A 25789-nucleotide genomic window follows, 5' to 3' on the forward strand; every position below is an offset into this window, starting at 1 on the left:
TTAGCCAGGTGTGGTGGTGGACACCTGTAGTCCCAGCTACTTGGAAAGCTGAGGCAGGAGAATCACTTGAACCCAGAAGGTGGAGGTTGCCGTGAGCCGAGATCGTACCACTGCACACCAGCCTGGGTGACAGAGGAAGACCCTGTCTCAAAAAATAATAAAATAAAAAATACATTTTAAATACTCACCTGAAAACATACAAGCCCATGACTTATTCAAGGCACACTGATAAAGGCCTCATGTAAAATGTTGGCTGTTAGAGATCCATGTAGGGCTTTATGTGAGGGGCTTTCTACCCACTGGATATGAAATCAATCTTTGGACAAATAAATAATTGTAGTTTTTTTCATCTTTGTTGAAGTAAACATGCTTCTTGTTTTCCTCTGGCTGTTCTCTTTAATTAGTGTTTTTGCTGAATCACAACAGGTGGTGCTTGTAAATGTAATATCACCCCCAGGGGAGGAATGGTGAAGGCCGGCCTGAGGAAGCTGACCAGCCTTCTCAAGATGGCTCCTCTAGAGGAAGCATGTCAGCCCAAGACAGACATGAGGCAGGCAGCCTGCTGTGTAGCTGCTCATTTCTCAAAGAGGAGTATTTACCATCCCAAGTCCTAGATTCCTGGATCCACTGTTAACTAGCTTGTAACTTCATGTTTTTATAAAATAGGGATATTAATAGCACCCACCACTGTGTGGTGGTAAGCATTAAATAAGCTAATTCTTAAAAACTTAGAATGTTGGCCAGATGTGGTCAATATTCAGCAGATGTTAGGTAGGACAATCGTAAACTAATTTTCCTCACTTTGTTTTTATTGAATGCCATATGTACCAAGCACTGCAGGGAACACAAAGAGAAGGTTCCTTCCATTTATTGGGCATTGTCAAACACTGGGCTAGGTTCTTTATTTACACTGTGTTATTTAATCCTTATGACAACTTGATGAGGAGGTATCCTTAACCTCATTTTTCAAATAAGGAAACTGAGACTCAGGTAGATGACTCTTGGTCAAATGTCATACCAACTAGAAAGTCCTTTCTCTAGAGAAAAAAAGAAAGGGTGCAGTCTTGGTCAGTTTGGGCTGCCGTAGCAGAATACTATAGACTAGGTGGCTCCTAAACAACATCAATTTATTTCTTACAGTTCTGGAGCCTGGGAAGTTCAAGATCAAGACTCCAGGAGATACTGTGTCTGGTGAGGGCTTGATTCTTCATTCATAGATGGCACCTTCTTGTTGTGTCTTCACATGGGAGAAGGGGCAAGGGATCTTGCTGGGGTCTCTTTTATAAGAGCACTAAGCCCATAAGGGTGAGGGCTCTACACTCATGATCTAATCACTTCCCAATGGCCCTACCTCTGAATACCATCACACTGGGGATTAAATTTCAGCATATGAATTTTAGGGGGGACACAAGCATTCAGTCTATAGCAGGTACACATACATTTATTAAGTGCCTTGCTAACTATATATTTAATCTAACACATGTAAACCAAATAAATTCTATGTAAATATTTACCATACTCAGTGTCGGTGATGGTGTGTAGAAAGTAACTCTAATATAATCAGTAATGGCTATCAAAAACATGTAATGTGTATGCCTTTTAACCCAACAGCTTTAGTAGTAGGAATTAACCCGTCTATTGAGACAAATATGCCAAGAGAAAAGTATCATGATATTCACCACCGCATTGTTTTCAACATCAAAATGTAATATGAACATAAAAGTCTAGTATGTAACCAGACAAGTTATGCTGAGATACAGTATAGACCATAAGGAGTGAGGTACATAGATAGGAAAAGGTATTCAAGTGTCAGTTCTAACTTCAAAGAACAAAAAAATCACTAAGCAAAGAGGCCCCAAGGGTGCTTCTGAGAGAAAATGAAACTAGATTTGAGTCTGAAATGAAAAATCAAACTATTTTGGCCAGGCTGAGGAGAAGAAGAAGGTCCTCTATGATGGAGCAGCCATCAGTGATTGACCAGGACATGATCTTGTGCAGTGGAAAGACCACTGTTGTGGATTCTGAATCCCTGGCTCTAGAGTGACCTGAGGTAGAGCCTCCCAGCCCTTTTATATGAAAGTACTCAGATTGGCAGTGAAGAGAGCTGCATTCCCCAAGAAAACAAAAAGTGGCTTAATGGGAGAGAGGTTTATTTTAAAGTCTCGAATTTCCCTACCTCTGACTTTGGCTAATGGACGCTATGTCGCTTCATTGAGACTAACAAATTAGGAATGTTGAAATGAATTAAAGAGATGTGGTACAGCATATCAAGTTCAATTTCTTTTTTTGTTTCTTAGAGGTCTGGTTTTTCAAGGACCTAGGCTCACATAATTACATGGGCATAAACAGTGGAAAGTAGAAACCAAAAATCCAGAGCTATTTTAGCAGATAGTTGAACCTCTTTGTCAAAGCCAATGATTTTTTCCTTATTTTTACTTCCTTACATATGTTTTTTGTGAGGTAACTAATGTTTCAAAAAGTAAACTGTGGCCATAGGCCTGTGGGTACTCCTCAGGAAGGACCACCACTTCTCTGATTTATCTGATCTATGTTGAGATTCTGTGTAAAATATTATTTGAAAAAAAATTACAGCTTAATAGAAAAAGATTTAAAATCACAGCTTGAAAAGCTAGCTAGTAAACTATAGGCAAGATTTCTATACCTTAAATGATAGTGTCCAGATTCATTTGAACATTTAAAGTTCCAAAGGAGCTTTACCTCCCAAAATTAACTGCTGCTGACAAAAACACAAAATACATATTTGCAACTAACGAATAAATTATGTTACATTTATTAGTAAAGAATTTTCTAAGTAAATATTAGCATTGCCCTCTGCTTCCAAAATGGCAGCATAGAAGCAAGCTGGCTTCACTCATCCCCACAGAAAACCAAAAACAAATATACAACACTAAGAGTATCACCAGAAATATCCCAGAACTCAAATATGAAGATGAGACAGTTCCCAGGGCCACAGAGAAGTGAAAAAACTCCAAGCAGTCAGTAAGAGAATCAGATTTCCACATTCACAATGACACTCCTCCCATTCTACTCAGCACAAAGCACACAGAAAATTCTCTACCAAAACTCATCGTTTCTACACTGTAAAAAGTGAGATCAAGGTGATTAACCAGCCTCCTCACCATAATGCATTCCCTGGCAGGAGACCCGTACCTGCCTTAACCCATGGGAAGCATTGCTAGTGCCTAAACAAATAAATATCCCTGAGGACAGTCAGAGGCAGACACAGGGGGGAAGGTGGGTCTATCATCCCCAGCCCCAGAAACTCTACTCTATAACTCAGCCAAAGGAAATTACAAATTGGAGTGACTGTTCAGCAGCACAGTGCTGTAGGAGATTCATCTTATAGGTCCCCCAGGCACTAACCCCTACCCAGTCTTCCCACAATGCTGGGATATCCCCATTTGGATTGTCCCAACTCAAGAAGGATAGCGTTCCAATCATATACTTAAGCTGAGATACACTTGGAGTTAAGACATCACCTAGAGCTGAAATCTGACCTAATGGCAAAGATTTGCTAAGCAAAATATGCAATTAAAAACCAATACAGGCCAGACAGAGAACACTGGAATAATGAAAACACAATGATGCATTTCAATGCAAACACAAAGATGCATACGAATGAGGAACAACAACAAACAGGGAACCATGACATCCTCTAGACGGAAAACCCATAATACTTTATTACTGTAATTATGGCATACAATCCACTCACAACTCTAGTATTAAGCCCAAAGGACAAATCTATCAGAACAATAATAGCTACAACAACTCATTAACAAATAGGTAATATAAAAATATGTAAATTGAGATAACCAAAAGTCAAAATATGGGAGGATGGAGCTAAAGTTAGAATTTTTGTGTGCTTGTCTTGCCTTTGCTTGTTTCTATTCTTGTATTTGTGATCTAAGACAAGTTGACACGCCTTTAAAATAACTTGTTATATCTACAACATGTTTGTATAAGCCTCATGGTAATCACAATGCAGAAACCTATAACAGGTTCACTAAAAATAAAAAGCAATGAATTAAAACATGCTACCATAGAAAATCACTTAACCACAAAGGAAGACAGTAAGAAAGAAAGAGAGGACTTACAAAACAACCAGAAAACAAGAAACAAAATGGCAGTAAGTCCTTACTTATCAATAATGACACTGAATGTAAATGGAATCAATTCTCCAATTAAAAGGCATAGAAAGGCTAAATGGATAAAGAAACAAGACCTAGCTATATGCTGCCCTGCAAGAGACCAATTTCACTCATAAAGGCACACATAGACTAAAAGTGAAGGGGTGGAAAATATTCTATGCAATTGGAAATGAACAAACAAAAAAATAGGATTAGCTATACTTATATCAGATAAAATATACTAAAAATCAAAAATTGTAAAAAGAGTCAAAAATTATGTAATGACATAGGATTATGTAATGACAAAGGGATTAATTCAACAAGTGGATAAAACAGTTATAAATATCTGTGCACCTAGCACCAGAACTCCCAAGTATATAAAGGAAGCATTAATAAATTTAAAGGGAAAAACAGATTGCAAGACCATAATACTAGGGGACTTTAACAGCCCACTGTCAGTAATGGCCATATCATCCAGACAGAAAATCAACAAACACTGGATTTAAACTACACACTAGACCTAATCAGCCTAACTGACATTTACAGATCATTTCACTCAACTGTTGAAGAATACACATTCTTTTCATTAGCACATAAAACAATCTCCAGAATAGATCATATATTAGGCCACAAAACAAGTCTTAACACATTTAAAAAAAAGTAGAAATCGCATCAAGCATCTTTTCTGACCACAATGGAATAAAACAAAAAATAAATAACCAGAAGAACCTCAGAAACTTCATAAACACGTGGAATTTTATCAACATGCTCCTGAATGACCAATGGGTCAATGAAGGAATTAAGAAGTAATTTTTTAAAATTCTTAAATGAAAATAGAAATGTAACATAACAAAATCTATTAGGTACAGCAAAAGCAGTACTGAGAGAGGAGTTTATGGCCATAAATACTTTTATGAAAAAGATAGAAGGACTACAAATAAACAACCTCAAGGAATTAGAAAAGCAAGAATAAACCAAATCCAATATTAGTAGAAGTTATAAGATCATAGCAGAAATAAATGAAATTGAGACCAAAAAAATACAGAAAACCAACAAAACAAAAAATTGGTTTTTTGAAAAGAAAAGCAAAATGGACAAACTTTTGCCTACACTAAGAAAAAAATAGGTGGCCCAAATAACAAATATCAGAAATGAAAAAGGAGAAATAAGAACTGAGATCATAGAAATACAAAGAATCATTAGACTATTATGAACAACTGTGCACTGACAAATTAACAAATCTAAAAGAAACAGATAAATCCCTGGACACATACAATCTACCAAGATTGAAATAGGAATAAATAGAAAACCTCAACAAACCAATAATAAGTAATGAGATCAAAGCTATAGGAAAACCCAGGAACTGATGGCTTTACTGCTGAATTCTGCCAAACATGTAAAGGAGAACTAATATCAATTCTACTCAAACTCTTCAAAAAGACTGAAGAGGAAAAACTACTGATCTCATTCTATGAGGTCAGAACTACACTGATACAAAAACCAGACAAGGACCAACAAAAAAAGAAAAACTACAGGCCAATACTACTGAATAATATGGATGCAAAACTTTTCAACAAAATACTAGCAAACCAAATTGAACAACACATTTAAAAAAATCATTAACCATGATCAAGTGGGATTCTTCCCAGGAATGCAAGAATGGTTCAACATATACAAACCAATTAACATAATATATTACATTAACAGAACCAAGAACAAAAGCTATATCATTATTCCCAAAGACACTCATCAAACTGGATATAGAAGGAATATACCTCAAAATAATAAATGTGATTTACAACAAATCCACAGCTAACTTACTTACTAAATGGAGAAAAAAATGAGAGCTTTCTCGCTAACTTCTGGAAGATAAGGATGCCCACTTTCACCACTTTTATTCAATATAGTACTAAAAGTTACGGCTGGAGCAAATAGGCAAGACAAGGAAATGAAGGGCAACCAAATTGAAAATTAAGAAATCAAATTCGCCTCATTTACAGATTAGATGATCTTATACTTAGGAAAACCTAAAGACTCCAACAAAAAAATACTTGTTAGAACAGATAAATTCAGTAAAGTTGCAGGATGCAAAATCAATATGCAAAAATCAGTGGCCTGTATATACACTAATATTAAACAGTCTGAAAAAGAAATCAAGTAAACAATCCCATTTATAATAGTTTAAGGAATGTAAAATACCCAGGAATCAACTTAACCAAAGAAGTGAAAGAGCTATACAAGAAAAGCTATAAATCACTGATGAAACAAATTGAAGAGGACACAAAAAATGGAGTATCTTTCCATGCCTATGGCTTGGAAGAATTAATACTGTTAAAATGACAATACTACCCAAAGCAATTTACAGATTCAATGCAATCTCTATCAAAATATCAATGACATTCTTTACAGAAATAGAAAAAGAAATCTTAACATTTATATGAAACCACAGAAGACCCCAAATAGCCAAATCAATTCTGAACAAAAAGAATAAAGCTGGAGGCATCGCACTACTTGACTTCAAAATGTACTATAAAGCTATAGTAACCAAATCAGGCTGGTACTGGCATGAAAACAAACAGATCCATAGAACAGAATAGAGAACCCAAACATAAATCTACACATTTACAGCCAACACCATTTCAACAAAGGTGTCAAGAACACACTATGAAGAAAAGACAGTCTCTTCAATAAATGGTGCTGGGAAAACTGGATAACAGTATGCAGAAAAATGCAACTAGACCCCCTATCTCTCACCTTAAACAAATATCAAATAAAAACAGGTTAGATTTAAATCTATGACCTGAAACTATAAAACTACTAGAAGAAAACATTGAGAAAATATCCCAGGATGTTGGTCTAGGCAAAGGCTTTTTGTGGAAGACCTCAAAAGTACAAGCAACCAAGCAAAAATAGACATATGGATTACATCAAGCTAAAATGCTTCTGCACAGCAAAGGAAACAATCAGCAAAGTGAAGAGACAACTCACAGAATGGGTGAAAACATTTACAAACTACCCATATGACAAGAGTTTAATAATCAGAATATATAACGAGCTCAAACAACTCAATAGCAAAAAAAAAAAAAAGTCAAATTTAAAAATGGGCAAAAAGTCTGAATAGACATTTCTCAAAAGAAGACATACAAATGGCCAAGAGGTATATGATAAAATGCTCAACATTATTAATATCACAGAAATGCAAATCAAAACTACAATAAGATGTCATCTCACCCCAGCAAAAATGGTTTTTATCAAGATAGGCAACAACAGAAGCTGGTGAGGATGCAGAGAAAGGGGAACCTTCCTACACTGTTGGTGGAAATGTAAATTAGTACAGCCACTATGAAGAAGTACGGAGGTTCCTCAAAAAACTGAAACTAGAATTACCATGTGATCCAGCAATTTCACTACTCAGTATACATCCAGAAGAAAGGAAATCAATATATCAAAATGACCCCTGCACTCTCATGTTTATTGCAACACTATTCGCAATAGCCAAAATATGGAATCAGTGTAAGTGCCTATCAGTGGATGAATGGATAAAGCAAATATGGCATATGCAAACAACGGAATATTATTCAGTCATAAAAAAAAAATCCTGTCATGTTGTTGCAGCAACATGGAAGGATATGGAGGTTATTATGTTAAGTGAAATAAGCCAAGCACAGAAAGATGAAAAATCACATGTTCTCAGTCACATGTGTCAGCTACAACCTGGCTCTCACGAAGATAGAGAGTAGATTGGTGATTGTCACAGGCAGGAAAGGTTGGAGTGGGAGAGGAAAGATAAAAAGAAGTTAATTAATAGGTATAAATATATACAGTTTGAGAGAAGAAATAAGACCTAGTGTTAAACAGATCAGCCAGCGGAGTGACTATAGTTTACAATAATCTATTGTATATTTCAAAATAGCAAGGAAGAGAAGAATTTGTATGATTCTAGCATAAAGAAAAGGCAAACATTTAAGGTGATAGATATTCCAAGTACCACTGATTTGATCTTTACAAATTACATGAATGTATTAAATTATCACATGTACCCTGAAACCATGTTCATCTATGAGGCATCAATAAAAAATTAAAATGGAAAAATTTTAAAATTAGCTCTAAAACGTATAAGAAGAAATCTAACTCAAGGTATCTCCCCTTGTTGAGCCCACATCTGGGAAGCAGCATGGAGAAATGAAATGAACAGGAACAACAACACTGGAAAGAGAATGGGCTCTGGAATCAAGGAGGCCTTGATGTGAAGGGCAATGGGACCTTAGACCATCACATAAGTGTCAGACAGTTGCAGAGCTTTCTCAACTGCAAGACACGGAAAACAATATTAATTTCATGGGTCTATTGTAAGCATTAGCCGTGATATATTTATAGTGCCTGGCACAGAGTAGGTGCCAAAATTTGGTAGTTACTAATAGACAATTCACTTAACTCTGAGCTTAGTTTTCTTATGTCTAACAGGAAGACGATTCCTATGAGAGAATAGATATAAAAAGGATTTCTGAGCTTTAAAATTATCTGTCGAAATTATTATCAATAATTGGGAAGCCAATATATGTAGATATAGGACATTTGCTAATACATAGGTTACATTAAAGTGTATGATTTCTATCTCTGAAAATATTGTAAACCAGGGCTGCAGGGAAGAGGGGAAGGGGCAGGTTGTAGTATTAAAAACAGTGATTGGACAGGCACATGTATGTTCATTGCAGCTCTATTCACAACAGCAAAGACATGGGATCAACCTAGATGCCCATCAATGATGGACTAGATTAAAAAAAAAAATGTGGTACATATACACCAGGGAATCCTATGCAGCTATAAAAAAAGAATAAAATCATGTCCTTGGCAGCAACATGGATGCAGCTAGAGGCTGTTACCCAAAGCAAATTAATACAAGAAAAGAAAACCAAATACCACATGTTCTCATTTATAAATGGGAGCTAACCATTGAGTACATAAGGACACAAACAATGAAATTACAGATCCTGGGGCCTATTTGTGGGTGGAGGGTAAGGGTTGAAAAACTACCTATCATTGCCTGGTTGACAAAATTATCTGTACACAAAACCCCTGCAAGATGCAATTTACCCATGTAACAAACGTGCACATGTACTCCCTGAACCTAAAATAAATGTTGGAAAAAAAAAAAAAAAAAAATAGCAGTCAGGATGGGCCTCATTAAGAAGGCAAGACTTGAGCACAAACTTGTAGGAGGTGAGTGAGTATCTGCAGGAGGGGCCTCCTGAAAGAGGGAAAGGTTAGCGCCCATGCCCTACAATGGGAGCAGGCCTGAGTGTTGAGTTGCTCCAGCCTAGCATGGCTAGAGTAACACAAGTATAAGGAAGACTTGATGGGCAAAAACTCAAAGAGGAAACAGCAGTCAGATGATGCACGGCCCTAGTGTACATGTTAAGGACTTTTGACTTTTACTCTCATTGAACACCATGATAGGATTTTGAGCAGAGGAATAAAATGATCTGCCGTTTTAGAATAATTACTCTGAGAATAAAATTTCCAGTGGCAAGTATAGAAGCAGACTAACCTGAGCAAAACCTACTACAGGGATCCAGGTGGCAGAGAATGGCTGAAAGTCAAATGAGAAAGAGTTGAAGAGAGTAAATGGCACAACTAAGAGATTAGCACAACTCTTGACTACAAAGCTGCAAACACAAAATTCAGTGCAGAGCCTGGAGAGTGCTCGTGTGAGTGAGAGGCCCTGAAGCTTTAGTTCTGTCATCAGCCCTACACATCCACCTCTTTACCAGCCAAGGTCCCTAGCCTTGTGGGTTGGGTGGATGGTGAGGTGCTTACCAATTTGGGTACCCAGGAGGAGATGAGAGTTTGCAAGCAGGAAGAAGACAGATCATGCATTTCATTGTGAGATTTTTGAGATTCATGGGTCAGTGCAATGCCCAAGTGAAAATGGGCCTGGCTTTCCATGCTTCTAACGATACTGCCCAGAGCTATCAGGATGACCTTTCCTTTGTTTTTTTTTGAGACAGAGTCTCGCTCTGTCACCAGGCTGGAGTGCAGTGGTGTGATCTCGGCTCACTGCAACCTCCACCTCCCAAGTTCAAGTGATTCCCCTGCCTCCGTCTCCCTAGTAGCTGGGACTACAGGTGCATGCCACCACACCTGGCTAATTTTTTGTAATTTAGTAGAGACAGGTTTTCACCATGTTGGCCAGGATGGTCTCGATCTCCTGATCTTGTGATCTACCTGCCTCTGCCTCCTAAAGTTCTGGGATTACAGGCATGAGCCTCCGTACCTGGCCAGGATGACCTTTCTAATAGACACATCTGATCAAATCACTTTCCAGCTTAAAAACCTCAGTGCTTTCCTTTGCCCATATTTCTTTAAAAAGAAATGGTTACTTACAGTCTAGCCCTGGCCTGTCTTTCCAGCCCTGTCTTCCTGCATTCCATCCCTGACACTGTTCCATCTGACTTGCAACTCCCTATGTCTACAATGTCCTTCTCCAACTACTGAACTCCTCGACTCCCTACACTGCCCTGATCTAGCTTCTATGAAACCATGTCCCCACCCTGCACCTCCTCAAAGGCAGAACTAACCACATCCTCCTCTGCAGACTCAAAGCCCTCTGTACACAGTTCCATGAAATCTGCACCCAGAAACAAGAGCCCATAAGCCTGAGAGGCAGGGTCAACAATGGAGCAATTACGGACTTTAGAATTAGATTAACCTGGGTTAAAACACACACACTTGCTGTATATAACTTTAAGCATGTTGTTTAATTTCTCTAAGCTCAGCTTCTTATAAAAGTCATGCCTATTTTGTAGAATTGATGTCAAGATTAAATGAGATAATTTAAATCACCCCAAAGAGGACCTGGCACACAACAGGTCTCCAAAAATTATCATTTCCCTCCAGACCCTGTTCCTCTTGGGAGGAACATGTTTTATTTATATTCTATATATGTCCCATTGTCACTGGTCACCAGCACGTAATAGGTGCTTGGTAGACGTTGAGCTGAATGAATGGACCCTGTCTTCTCAGAAATATTTACATCTACATTTTAGAAGTAAATGAGTTCAGAGATTAGGATAGAAATTCTAAAGTGGACATTGGCATGTAAATCCCCTTGGGTCTAATATCAAACCAACTGCTTCCCTTTGGCAGCCGCAGCAGAGCCCTTGTCTGTCTCTGGGGCGCATCTGGCCATCCTGCCTGTGAAGATCTCCCCCACTGCTCTTCGGAGCTTGCATTACACCATGCTTTTCTCACCTCTGTCTCAGCTGTGCTCCCACTCCTCAGCCTTGTTGGTTCTGTTTTCTTCTGCCATTTTCACCACACACCATACGGCCCCTTCCTTGCCTGCCTGAAGCCTGGAACTTCACAGCCTTCTCCAGGCTTCCCCAGGGCAACCTGGGCCCTCTGGGCCTGCTGACTACCCCGTTTAACTAGCAGCTCTACCCTGACGCTGACTCTGAAACCCAACACTGTTCTAAGGAGACGGAGGATACAGCCTTTCAGTAAATTCACTTCAGGGGCTGGGTCTGCCAGTTAACTATGAGCCCCGAGTGTTTTGAACAGGTGGTGAGCTTCCAAACACAATATGATCATGTGTTTAATCTTAGAATCGTGAGAGGCTAGTAGGGCAAATACAGAAAAATGCAATTTTACCGATTTTTTTTAACCTCCTCCAGCATCCAGTGAGGCAGCCTCCTGGTGCAGAGGATCCAGTACAAACTCTGGACCTTAGTTTCTTCATTTGGGAAACAGATAATAATACATGTCACACAGAGTTACTAGTTAATATCATGCCTGTATTTGTTATCTAGCAATGCATAACAAATCAACCCAAAACTTTTAGCCTTACCAAAGCAATGTTGTTTATTAGCTCTTGCAGGTTTTGTGGGCCAGGTATTTGAGAGCAGCTGAGCTGAGCTAGTCTGACTCGCGGTCTCCCATGAGATTGAGGCAAGTCTGGTGAGTGGCTACAGCTGGGGTCAATTTCAAGGGTTCTTCATTCACACCTCTTGCTCCTGGGCTGGGAAGACAAACAGCGAGCAGGGGCTGGAGTAGCTGTGGCCCCCCAGGCACCTCCCTCTATCCCTTTGGGCACCTCCACAGGGTCCCTCCAAATGGACCCTTCAGGGCCTCTGGATTTCTTATGAGGTAGCTCAGGGCTCCAAAGGCACGTGTCTCACTTGAGAGAGAAACTGGTGAAACCGTATCATCTTTTCTGGCCTGGCTGGAAAGTCACACAGTAGCATCACTTCCATTGCCTTTTATTTGTTAGAAGCAAGTCACTACCAACAAACTATATTCTAGGTGAGAGGAATTAGACCCCTCCTTCTTTTGAAAGAGTGTTGAAAAATTGTGGACGTCCTTTGAAAACACCATAGTATACACACCCAGTCCTCAACAAGTAGCAATTTTTTGTATGTATCAGATGATTTGAAAAATAAGACAAAAAAATGCCTCTGTGCCCTATCATTCCTATCTTCACTCTTCACAAACACACTCACCATGAAACAATGTGAAAGTACTTAGCAATTTAGACAAAAAGATAAAAGGAAGCATAAAAAGGGGAAGCAAAAATAATGATCTTTGACATTTATTGATCACTTGCTCTGTGGCAAGCCCAGTGTTAAATGCCTTACATACATTATGTATTTTAATCCTCAGAACAATCCCAGGGGTTTTATCATTAACCCCCTTTTACGGAGGAGAACTCTAGAGTCTACCAATATTATGTGCATTGTCCAAGATTAGGCAGTTTAGTAAAGACATAACAAGGAGTGGAATGCAGGCGAGCTGACCCCAGAGCCTGTGTGCCCAAATCACTATGCACACTGCTAAGATCATCTTAGCTCAGATAAGCAGCTAGGAAACCTTTGGCTTAAATTTTCCCTGCCTTGGAAACTCCAATTTGAGAGGCAGCGTATTTGAGGGAGCAGGTGGAATAGAACCCAGGAATTCAAAAGGTTCTTGAGTCTGGAAAGAGAAATGCCAGGTTGTTGTTGATGAGGAGGGAGCTCAAGAAGAAGTATAGGAACCCTGCCAGACAGCCAGATAGGAGGGAGGCCTGGCCCCACTCAGCCACTTGCTGGGCTCTCCCACGTGCTTAGCAGACAAGGCCTTGAACAGTCTAACAAGGGTCTCTTCCGCCACCACTGTGCCAGCTTAGCTATCTCAAACTTGTGCAGTTTAGCACCACCTCCTACTTCTCCTCCCACCAGGAATAATTCAGGGGATTCCCCACAGCCTCTCCTTCAGGATGTGGAAACCACCCCAGGTGTCCTGAAACTTTGCTGGGTGATTAAACAGGAAGAGAGCATTGAACAGGGACTGAAAAAAATCTCGTCATCAGATTCCATCCTCCTAGTAAGGCCTTGGGGGAGGCACTAAGGGGATGGAGCACAGTTCTCTCCAGGGCCCACAAGAACGTCATGTGTCCCACATCCTGGACCCAGGCCCACGGAGGTGCTGGCACAGGTAGAGATGAGCTGTGGTCTCACTTGGGGCTCCTGAGACCTAGAGCAGTGCCTATTGCAGTTGGCCACACTTAGGTCCCCACCCCTGCCTCCTCCAGTATCTCATTCCTTGGATGCCTTCTGAGATCCACTCCTGGGTGTCCAGGGCCCTGTCTTCATTTGTTACTCTCTATCCCTGTTGTCTGAACTTATTTTACACTGTAGTTGCCCTCAGAAACTATAGAGACTTTCTTCTCTCCTACGATAGGATAGCCTTCAAAGTATTCCTAACTCAATATATTCAAAGACCATCATTCAAAAAATGTTTATGAAGCACATACTATGTGCCAGACATAGTTCTAGGTACCAGGGATTCCACAAGGAACAGGATGGCAAAGTCCCTGGCCTCCCTGAGCTTACAGTCCAGGGAGCTTTAACAAAAGGAGAATTTAGATTTCACCAAAATATAGCCCAGGTAAGTGGAGCACAGGAGAAACATTCAAAATAATGTCAGTAATTTTCCTTTCACATCTAAGCGCAGTCTGCCAGAGTTTGTGAAGCATGATGGAAGTGAGATGCCGTCTCTGGCACTGAACGACGGCCTGCAGCAAGTCACCTGGCCTTTCAGTCATCCTTCAAGGGTCACCTGTGCAGCCTCGGAATTCACCTACATAGACCTCACCTGTGGCAGGAATGTAGCCTGTGCTTGGCTTCTGTCATCACTCCCTGCCTGCACTTTCCAGCCAGAGGATTTGTAGGAGAGGAAAGCTGCCACATCCACCCAAGTTGCTTCCTTTTGCTTTGACCTCTCCCCTGTTTGCAACAGTGATCTCACGGACCTTTGCAAGCTCTGTCGACAGATTGCTTCTAGGAGCAGGTGTTTGGCTGTTTGGTATCACGTGGGACACAAGCCTTGCCAGGGTTGGCGTAGCCTCACTTTAAATTGAACATTTGCATGGTGGGAAGAGCTAAATAATTGAACAGTTAAGTAGGTAAAAGAGGAGTTTTACATTGAGAACAAGACATTTTAAAAACTAGAATGAAAATTTCACATGAATTTCAAAGTTAAGAACATAGGAAGTCAAATAAATTTCAGCTTTCTGGCTGGCAGCTTTAGGCTTTGCCTCCGCACCCCAACCAATTCTACAGGGGATTTACTTTCCCTCTCCTCTGCCCTACATTATAGATTGGTTTGGAAAGTTCTGATAGGAGACATACACTCTCATGGTGCCCTTATCTTTGGGATAACCTCTCCCAGATACTCTCTAAGCAGGGATAGGCAGGTGGGAGCAAAAGAGGCAGCTTGACTCAGCTGTTAGCATACTCTTACAGCAGCAAAACCAACTAGAAGTGGCCCTGAGCAACAAGGACAAATTATTATCTCTCACAATGACAGCTTCCATAGTAAAGAAGCTCCAAAGCTTGCTTAAATGAGAAGCTAAAAAATGTCATCAGTGACCCAGATTTTTTTCCATTTTCTCTCTCTGCCATTCTCAGCTTGTTGATGTTTGTTCGTGTAGTATCCTGACATTCAAGCATCACATACGCGCACAATGATAAGGGGGGCAGGAAGAGAGGCAGCACTCCTACTCCGAGTCCTCTTTAGAAAACAAGAAATTCCCCAATAGGTTCTGCCACCCTAGCAGATCTCCCCTGGTATGTACCTCATTGGACAGAATCATAGCACAAAATTATAGGCAGGAGAAATAGAATTTCTGTAATTGGCTTATCTAATGCAGATTCTTCCACCTCCTAGAGGTGTCTCTCCCTGAAGAGTGTGGCCACTGATACTGGAGCCAAATCAAGGTTCAGCTAGTAAGGCAGAGTGCAGGGAATAGTTGTCAGCAGCCTTGCAGCCACTGAAATGTGACCTCAACACCTTCATCTCCCCATCACCCACCATCACAAAGAGTCCTGTGGGAAAGCAGGGTGATTAATGGGGGAAAAATGAATGTCAAGTGGCTTTCAGTTCCTGAGATGAAAGAGCTTTGTTATGCTTTTGTTTTTAATCATCTGGTGTATGCAACACTTCATTAGGCAAATCCTGTAGGCTGCTTTCCCAATTTGGAAAAGTTTTATCAACTTTGTCAACTTGGAAGAAAGCAGCAGAACAAGGTCTGCCGAGCCTGACCTATTCCACTGAGTGGGCTATGGATATGCCTCCCCACTGAGTGGCTGTGGCACATACTTGTATGCCAGGGTCACTGGGAAGTGTCATCAGAAGCACAGAACAAGAAGGCTGGGTCTTAGTGCTCATCCACTCTCCTGAATGCTATGCATCTAATTACACAGAGAAGCAAGTGGAAGAGCAGACAGGAAAGGGCTTACTCAGGGTCAGGCAGCAGAGTGGCAGAGGCAAGAGGGGAGCCCCATGTGGTGTTCATCTGCTTTCACAAAGCCTCTTAGCTCCAGCTCAGGCCCACCTGGCTAAACAGCCTTCTTACAATTCTATAAATACCTTCAAATAACCAGAGTCCCAGATCACAGACCACAAGAATAGGACACGAAGCTGAGAGGCAGATGGGGGGAAGGGAATTGGGGTGACCTTCCTGATGTAATAAACATTCCCCAAAACATATAGACAGTGGGCATATCTAACGTAGGAGCTGAATAGAAGGAGCTAGTTCATCTTCTTTAGCTGAAGTGGATAAGTTGCAAAACACCAAAGGAAGGAAAGAAGTGAAAAGAGAATTTTTTTAAACCATCCAGTTAAAAATAAATATGATACTAGATCCCAACAGACGAAAATGAATTTAACTACAGAAAAAGAAAAGGCCTTTGTTCTTCCTTCACATTCTCCATAGACCTAGACAAAGCTGCCCAAATATCTCATAGGCTCTAAAAACTTCCTTTCAGAAGTCCTACTTTTTATTATATCAAGCATATTAAGATACACACATATCACACATTAAAAATAATTGATATACAACACAGTAAGAGTTGTGTTGCAGTTGACTCATTGAAAAGAAATATTTCATAGACATTAACTTAAACATTCATTTCTTTTTTTATTTTGCAGTTTTCTTTATATGTTTTGTGTTTACATTTTCACCATGTCTCACACGTTGCAAATATTTTAACAGACCCTTGAAAAGATATAAATCCTAGACCCTATGCTTACAGCATTAAATGGATAAAATGAGAAACCATGGATCTTTAGACCCTGCCACTCCATAGAGAGGGAGTGGTGGGAGTTGAGTTGAGCCAGGCACTCTTAACATCTGTCACCGACCTTAGCAGTATGCCTAACAGGACTGATTTGCATCTGTGTAATACTTTGTACCTTACCCAGATCTCTTGTATATTTGATTTCATTTTATTCTCTTCAACAGCTTAGGTTATAGACACTAAATTAGTTGTATTTATAAGAATTTTCATTTACAGTGATTAACTTGTTCAGCATCATGCGACTAGTAAGTGAAGAACCCCAAGTTTAAAGGTCTTACTGTTCTAATAATCATCTGCATTGGATCACAACAAGCTGCCTTCAATTGTACATTGGCAAACATCTCCTGAGTTTTCTCCTGTATGACTGAGAAGGAATGAGCCATCTCAGGGTCTGATCCCTTTGGATAAGGTGCACTGGAGGAGGAAGCCTGAAGGAGAGAGAGCAATGTCTGGGATAACCAGCAGACCCACTAAAGGATTAAGGAGGGTTCTATCTTGGTTCGTTTGAGCTGCTATAACAAAATACTACAGGTTGGGTAATGTATAAACAATCGAAATTTATTTCTCTTCGTTCTGGAAGCTGGGAAGTCCAGGATCAAGACACAGCAGGACTAGTGTCTGGTGAGGGCTGCTCTCTGCTTCCAAGATGGTGCCTTGTTGCTACACCCACCAGTGGGGAGGAACACTGTGTCCTCACATGGCAGAAGGGTAAGAACAGGCACCTTTCAACCTTTAGCCCTCTCTTAAGGGCTAAATTACTAAATCTTAGTAATTGCATTCATGAGGGGAGAGCCCTTGTGACTTAATTACTTCTCAAAGGCCATGTACCTCTTAATATTATTGTATTGGGGATTAAATTTCAAAGTGAATTTTGGAAGGGACACCACCAAATAACAGTAACTCCTAACATAAGCCAAAGAAAGGATCCTCTTCTGGATGGTATTTTTAACATACCAGTAGTTGAGTGGTTAGAAACACAACTCAACACTCTGACCCCCTTCCTGTGGTTCAAGGCTTGAACCCCAAGAAGCATGAAGCCATTTAAGAGAGCTGATCTAAGAGAGTGCTTGAGGTAATCAACCTGTTTTCTGTAATGGCTATGTTGATTCCTAAAAGTGATAAGGCCTGTGTTTGTGATAGTGTCTTGGTATATAATAACAACCCAATCCATACCTGTGGAATAAAAAACTGAATCATGGGTGACTCAAACAGGGGACTTCTCCCAGTCCATCAATTCCACTCCCAGATGCTGCCATTACCTATAATACCAACCATTCCAGTGCCCATTCTAGTGAAAACCAAACCAAAGAAAAATATAAGGAAAGCTATTGTGCGTGTTAGAGGCTGGGAAAGGAATTTAGGAACACACCACTAGACTTTTCTTTGGCTAAAGACATGACTGAACCCTGCATAATCACTAACAAGATAGTTGGGATCTTTGTGACATGTCTTATGTTATTGGGCAAAATGGAATCCCGCCAAAAGGGGTTTGAGAACCTTACTTCCAGGAGAAACAGGGTCAACTAGTTGGAATGACATTATTGGTTGGTATTCATCAAGTCCAACCTGCTCATTCCAATAGAATAAAATCAAACATCTTGCTCAAGATGAAAGACTCAGATTCTGAATTCTGTCATGCTAGCCTACAATCTCAGAGGCATTTAAGCCTGAGCACCTAAGTTTTCTCTACACAAGTTCTATGGAATGCTCTTTTCCTTCCTATTCCATGCTTTGTATCAAAAAGGGGAACTATGACATTGGGGACAGGCCCCACCTCATGGTAATTTCAAAGTCTGGGAAATTACTATGGTATCCAGGGGTTCCAATATTTACTGTACAACTTTACCGCCAATGATAGAAGCATAGGAGAACATGAACAAGCCATCCTGGCTGGCTGTTCTATTCAGGTGCCTAGAATAATCCTGTGGGAAAAGTAACACGGTGTAAGGAGAATCTCAGCATTCTTGTTCACCTCTTTGCTTGGCCAAGCCTCATTAACGACTCCTAAATTATCCTTCCAATTCTCATGCCTTGATCATATTGAATTCTGTGTGTGATATGCCAATTAGAAATCCAAAGTGGTGGTTATATGCAATTCAAGTGATTGTGTTGGTGTACTCTTTCTACCATTCCTACTATATTTTAAAGTCCTTGAGGACAGAGGCCATCCATATGTCTTTGAAACCACCACATCTATCACAGTGTTAGGCATGGAATACACACTCAATAAAGATGTACTTATTTTGACCCTGTGTCACTTTGGTTGTATCACTGAGGAAGTTAGGTGGGAAACTGAGTCAAATCTGAAGGTTTCACAATTACTTCAATCAGAACTTCCTTTTAAAATGCTGGTTCATCAAGTTCTCTTTTGAAGGACAATTTATTATATTAATTGTGCTAATCTTGATATTGAAAATCACATACTTGACATAGCATTATTTATAGTCAGGCACAGTTCTTTCAAAAGCCTGGTGATTTCATAGGAAACCAAATATTCCTCCCTTATCATTCCCCCACAAGCATTCTTCCCTGTACTCTAGAAATGATATTACGTAGTTTTTAGTAAGTGGTAGCCGGGTGGGGGAGCTGCCATTACAGCAAGGTTGACTTCCCAGCTTCAACCTCACAAGCTCAAGTAGTCCTGCCACCTAGCCCCAGCCTCCCAAGTGGCTGGGACTGCAGGCTGGCTGCTACCGCGGCCAGCTAATTTTTGTATTTTTTGTAGAAATAGGGTTTCAATATGTTGCCTAGGCTGGTCTCGAACTCCCAGACTCAAGGGATCTTCTTGCCTTAGTTTCCCAAGGTGCTGGGATAACAGGTGTAAGCAACCACATCCAACTCCAATCTCATTTTCAAATACTCTCCCTCCCCTCGATATTCCAGCCACATGACCTGTCTTTTAATTCTTTGAACACTCAAGTCTATTCTTACCACAGTGTCTCAAAGTACAGTATATACCCCTCCAAGAAAGATTTTTCACAACTGATTCCTTGATCCTCAGGTCTTGTTTTAATGTGACCTCCTTCCTTGACCGTAAAAGTAAAGTAGGTTTGTCCCTCCGCTTTTTGCCTCTTATTATCCAGTTTTTATCCTTTGAAGCACTTATTTGAATTTATAATTGAATATTTTATCACCTTCTCTGTCTTTTTCAGACTATAAACTCCTAAGAGCAGAGATATTTGTCTTGTTCATGATGGTATCTCTAGTGTCTATCACAGAGCATAGCACAAAATAGGACCTCAATAACATTTTGTGGGTTTTTTTTTGAGACAGCATTGCTCCATCGCCTAGGCTGGAGTGCAGTGGCACAATCTTAGCTCTCCGAAACCTCTGCCTCCTGGGTTCAAGCAATTCTCATGCCGCAGCCTCCTGAGTAGTAGTTAATAAATATTTTTTGAATGAATGAATGAACAAATGCTTTAAGAGAGATTTATCCTTTGCTCTCTGACTTGCTTTCCTATTTTCCCATTTTAGATTCTTCCTGGAGGCTGAGGAGCATTGTCTTCCATTCAGAGGATTCCTTTAGCAAATACAGATAAATTAGTTTGGTGGAGGTGGAGGTGGGAGAGAAGTTGGGTAACTAATTTGTTCCTACCTACAGGATAAGGTATGAAATGTACCAAGAATGAAGAAAAATGTGCCGAATGCAGGTTGGGGGTCATGGTGAATTCAATAACCCAGTTCCAGGGAGTAGAAATTTATCCTTACAATCTAAAGGAACTACTAATTTGGAGCTGTCCATAGCTCTGTAGGTGAAAGATTATAATCCCTACCAAATAGGTCATATGCCATCCCTGGGTAAGACCAATCATGGGTTGTATCATTTTGAAAAGATTACGTAAGCCCTACCTAGCAGAAGAGAGTTCCTGGGTCCCTCAGGAAAAGACAATGTAGATCAGGAACTGCCTTCCCCATACTCCTCAGTCTATCTGAGCCCAAAGTAGGGTACCAAGCAGCCCCCTGGCATTCATTGAGTATTGCTGATAATGACCTTATTTAGATAGCATGTTTGGGGAGACTGGACCCCTGGTTTGATTTTAACTTTCCATAGAATTCTAACATCAGGTGTTTCACTACCAAATGTACCAAATCTCAGCTCAGCATATGTGGACAGAAGAAAGCTGCCATCCTACCACAGTTTGTTTTCCCTCTAAGATTTCTATTTTCTTTCATTTTTTTTTAATTTGAGACAGGATTTTGCTGGGTCACCCAGGCTAGAGTGCAGTGATGTCATCATAGATCACTGCAGTCTCGAACTCCTGGGCTCAAGTAATCCGCCCACCTCGGCCTTCTGAGTAGCTGGGACTACAGGTGCTCACCACCATACCTGGCTACTTTTTTTTCTCTGAGATGGGGTTCTAAGTATGTTTCCCAGGCTGGTCTCAAATTCAGATTCCTAGTGTCAATTGTTTTAGGTACTGCACAACTGTCTGGCAGTGATATCACTGGGCTCTGTGGTTTCTAGCAATGCTAACGGAATGTTTATGAAACACTCTCCATCCTTGGCTAGATCCTTACCTCACAAAGTTGGCAAGATGAGAGTCACACTTTGAAATCACGTTTGTGCAAAAATTGCTACAATCAGCTAATGACTTCCTGGCTTGAATCCCTTCTTGGTATCCAGAAAGTCAGCAACAATGAATCCTGTCTCCTGTCAAATGGGACGAGACCTTTCTTTGCTACCTATTGGATGTATTCTCTTTTTGAACCAGCTCGATCTTAGGAAACAGTCTTCCCTTCAGTAGCAGGTCTTTGAAGAACATTAGCAGAGAAGTTTCTTCAGGAGACAGACCAACCAGAACTGCTAGCCAAACATGGCTGCCTTCTTTCTCCTTTCACATGTGAGAAAGAAAGGAGTTTTTTTGATTTGGTGCTATGGTTTGGATATCTGTTGCTTCCAAAAGTCATATTAAAACTTGAACACCAGTGTTGGAAATGGGGCCTAATGGAAGGTGTTTGGGTCATGGGGGTGGATTCCTCATGAATAGAGCAATGCCCTCCCTAGGAGGTGAGTGAGTTCTCACTCTATTAGTTCCCATGAGAGCTTTTTGTTTAAAAGACACTGACACCACCAACCTTTCTCTTGCTTTGTCTCTCACCATGTGATCTCTGCACATGCTGGCTCCCCTTCACTTTCCACCATGAGTGGAAGCTTCCTAGGGCCCTCACTAGATGCAAATACCCAATCTTGAACTCTTCAGTCATCAGAATTGTGATCCAAATGAATCTCTTTTCTTTATAAACTACCTAGTTTCTGATATTCCTTTACAACAACACAAAATGGACCAAGACACTCAGCTTCCCAGGCAACGTCAACTTTCCGAACAAAGTCTGTGTAAGATGATTTGGGTAGCAAATTATAGAAGACCTAACCAAAAGTAGCTTAAACAATAAGGACGTTTATTATTGTGCATAACATGAAGTGTAGAGGTAGAGCAATTTCAAGGTGGATTAATTCGCTGACATAGATACAGCATGGGTCCAGCCCAGCTATTCTGCAGTTTTCCTCCAAGTCCTAAGATCTTCTGTGGGTCAGGTCTCATATGCTATCAACAATCTTCAGAGGCAGAAAAAGAGAATGTTCTAATCTTGTGCCCCTCCATCAGATGTCCCCCTATCTTTCCTTGTCAAGAATCGGCATAGTTTACCCCTGATTAAACAATCACCAGACAAGAAAAGGCCACCATAAATTGGCCTAAACCAATGGAGATTTACCTTCTATGGTTGGGTAGAGACCAATTCTTAAAAAGAACATGACCCCTCAAAGGAGGGTTACTAAAATCAGGGTGTTGATAGAAAGGTAGAACGGGGGAAATTACTCCCTGCTGGGCAACCAACAGTGTCTGCAACAGAGGAGGTTAGACATGTTGACCTCTAAGTAGCAGGTAATGAGTAAAATTACTCCAATTTTATGTTTAGCAAAATAAGCCAATGTAAGACAAGGACGCTTCTTAATCAGAGCTACAATTTGGTTGCAGAGATAAAGCCTTTTCAAAAGCATTAGCATAAGATGACTTTATAATCATTACCCATATGGGCTGCAACAGAAGCAAAGCACTACCAAAATCTTCTAGTATAGAAGAGGTTAAAGTAAGCTCACCAGTGCAAAACAAACAAAATCTTCTTGTAATGCTAGGTCACAAGGTTTATACACATCCTAATTCCAGATAAATGTCAAGAGTGAAATGGTAATATTTGGCATCAATTTCAGTCTCTGTTACAAAATTGACCAATGCCTCCCTCTGGAGAATACAATACTTTTATTAATGGACAAAAACACACAATTCACAACTTCCCCAGAGACTCTGCTAAGGTTTCATAAAGATTTAGTTTTTTTCTTTTTTTTTTTTTTTTTTTAGCTTGAAAACTTCTAATTCCTTGCAAAAGAAATAAATAGGTAAGAGAACTGTATGGCCCTGAAGACATGCCAATAAGTTTCCCTTGCCAAGATTTATATTAAACAAAAAATTTTATGATCAAATTGTTGCTCACTGGTGACTCATTATTCATTTATGTAACCTTAGGTTGGCCAGTCTCTCTCCCATTCATGCTCTCTGAGGTCTGGCAGGACCAGAGGTGCTCAAAGCTTAGGTCTCCACTGCTTGGTATTCTCAGAAGGGCCGATAAGGGAGTACTTTAGGCAGAATTATGTTCCCCCTAAGAGGCACATGTTGATGATCTAACCACTGGGACCTCAGAATGTGACTATATTTGGAGTGAGGGTCCTTTAAAAGGTGACTGAGTTAAAATGAGGTCATTAGAGTGGGCCCTAATCCATTTTGACTATTGTCCTTATAAGAAGAGGAAATTGGGACACAAAAAGAGATACCAAGGGCACACAACTGAGACACCATGTGAAAACATAGGGAGAAGTCAAGGAGAGAGGCCTCAAGAGAAACCAAACCTGAAGACACCTTGGTGTTGGTCTTCCAGCCCCCAATACTGTAAGACAGTAAGTTTCTGTTGTTTAAGCCAACCAGGCTGTGTATTTTGTTATGGCAGCTCCAGTAAATGAACACAGGGAGCAAAGGGGCATAACCTCAGGAAGCTTCCTTTAATTTCTCTACCTCCTCCATCCCAGGAAGTCCTCACCATTCAGTCTTACCTTTACACTGCTGCTGGCCTTCCAACAGCTGCGGGGTCCTCAGCCCATGACGAATGCAAACTGACGCTCGATTCCTCAGCGATGAACACTGAACACTGTCCACATTACAAAATCTCTTCCTTCCCTGACTCTCCTTCTCTTCGGAGAAGACTAGGGTGTGTTCTGGACTCAGGCCACAGAAGCAAATTTACCCTATAAGAGCCTGGAAAAGAAGCAGTCAGTCACGGAGCTGCAGTTCAATTACAAACAAACTCACCTGAGAAAACAGCAAGGCGTTTTCACAGGGCAGGCCAATTACCTAAAGCACGTCTCCACTCTGTGTTGTCTAAGAGAATAAGGCTCCTACCCCTCAGCAAGAGCTGGCTGGAAACAGAGGGATCAGGTAAGTAAACCTTCAGGAGGACTGAGTTTCAAATGTGGGTCCCTGCCAGACAGGGATTGTATGTCCTCAAATAGATACTCCTCCCTGTGACCCATGATATCAGCAGCGTGTGGCCCTTTTACAGGGAGAAGTGGAAATACCCATCTACAGTTAGGAACTGGGGATTACTATGAGAGAAGGGAGGAAGAAACACACAGTGTCTAAAAGTTAGCAGACTACCAGACTTAAAAGTCCTGATCCATCATTTACTAACTACACAGCCTGAACATATTTTCCCACATCTCTAAACCACCATCTACTCATTTTTAAAAATGGGAATATGGCCGGGCACGGTGGCTCGTGCCTGTAATCCCAGCACTTTGGGAGGCCAAGGTGGGTGGATCACGAGGTCAGGGGTTTGAGACCATCTTGGCCAACATAGTAAAATCCCATCTCTACTAAAAAAAAATACAAAAAAAATAGCTGGGTGTGGTGGCAAGCACCTGTAATTCCAGCTCTTTGGGAGGCTGAGGCAGAAGAATCACCTGAACCCAGGAGGCGGAAGTTGCAGTGAGCCGAGATTGCACGACTGCACTCCAGCCTGGGCAACGGTGCAAAACTCTGTCTCAAAAAATAAATAAATAAAGGGAATACTAGTAGCTATCTCAACGAACTGTTGGATGGAATTATTATAGTAAAGCTAGCAGATTATAGGGTACATAGGCAAGTGAATGGCAGCAACAACAACAGCAATAGTGTTGGTAGTTGTTAATAAAATGAATGATCAAGCAGAATTTAGCATTTCAAGAGCTCTGACGATAGGGCTGAGCTCTGCACTTCTTGGGGATAGTAGAGGTAGAAAGGAGGAAGTCGAGATGTGGGTGAGGAAGCTGGGGGCCAGGTCAGAAGGTCCTTCTGGAGTGGAGGAATGTTGAGTGGAGATAAGACCTTCAGATAGAGGGAGAGGTTGTAGGGAAACCTTCTTGTGGTACAGGATTTTCTCTCCAATTTTAGCTTAGTATGTTAATGAAATGAGTTAATGCTCTCCTCATTAGAAACAGTCAAGTTACTTCATCTCAGAAATAATCTTCTGCAGGAACTATCACACTTAGAATCATAACAACAAAACTACCTCAGATACATGCCATGGCAATAGCCCAAGACACAGAGCTCTCAAAAGTACCAGAGCCTACTATTTTGAGTAGATTGAAAAGTAGGAGCCCCTCTAAATTCAGTCAACAATCAGGCCCCGAGCTGCAGAGTCCTTCTAGCCAAGGAAGTTCATCTGGAAAGCAAGCCACCCAGAGAAAGTAAGCCAGCCAGACACTCACTGACTAGCCCAGCATCAGCAGTGTGCTTGGTTGCTTCTCAGACTGAAAGCTAGACTAGGGAGACCAGTGCTAGAAAACGAATCATAAAGCATGAAGGGTATTTTCTTTTCCATTAACAGAACATTCACACAGTCCCTAGTATCTATAAAAGTCAGCAGCTGTCAATAAAGAAACGATTATCCAACAACAAAAAAAAAATTACAGTGAAACCATTTACTAGGGAAATAATT

The 25789-nt window shown here is 40.7% G+C and overlaps 1 long non-coding RNA gene across 1 annotated transcript in view; it reads right to left on the minus strand.

Moving 5' to 3' along the window:
* Positions 1–25789, minus strand: part of LOC108308336 — an 80199-nt gene that overhangs the window by 13174 nt on the left and 41236 nt on the right. The window contains exons 3-4 of the long non-coding RNA XR_005201179.1: positions 23868–24069; positions 11995–12165 (exon numbers count right to left, since the gene is read on the minus strand). This is a non-coding gene — a long non-coding RNA (uncharacterized LOC108308336). The remainder of the gene's footprint in view (positions 1–11994; positions 12166–23867; positions 24070–25789) is intronic.

The sequence above is a fragment of the Cebus imitator genome, unplaced genomic scaffold (assembly GCF_001604975.1).
Source record: "Cebus imitator isolate Cc_AM_T3 unplaced genomic scaffold, Cebus_imitator-1.0 Scaffold84, whole genome shotgun sequence".
In the NCBI taxonomy this organism is placed as follows: domain Eukaryota; kingdom Metazoa; phylum Chordata; class Mammalia; order Primates; family Cebidae; genus Cebus; species Cebus imitator.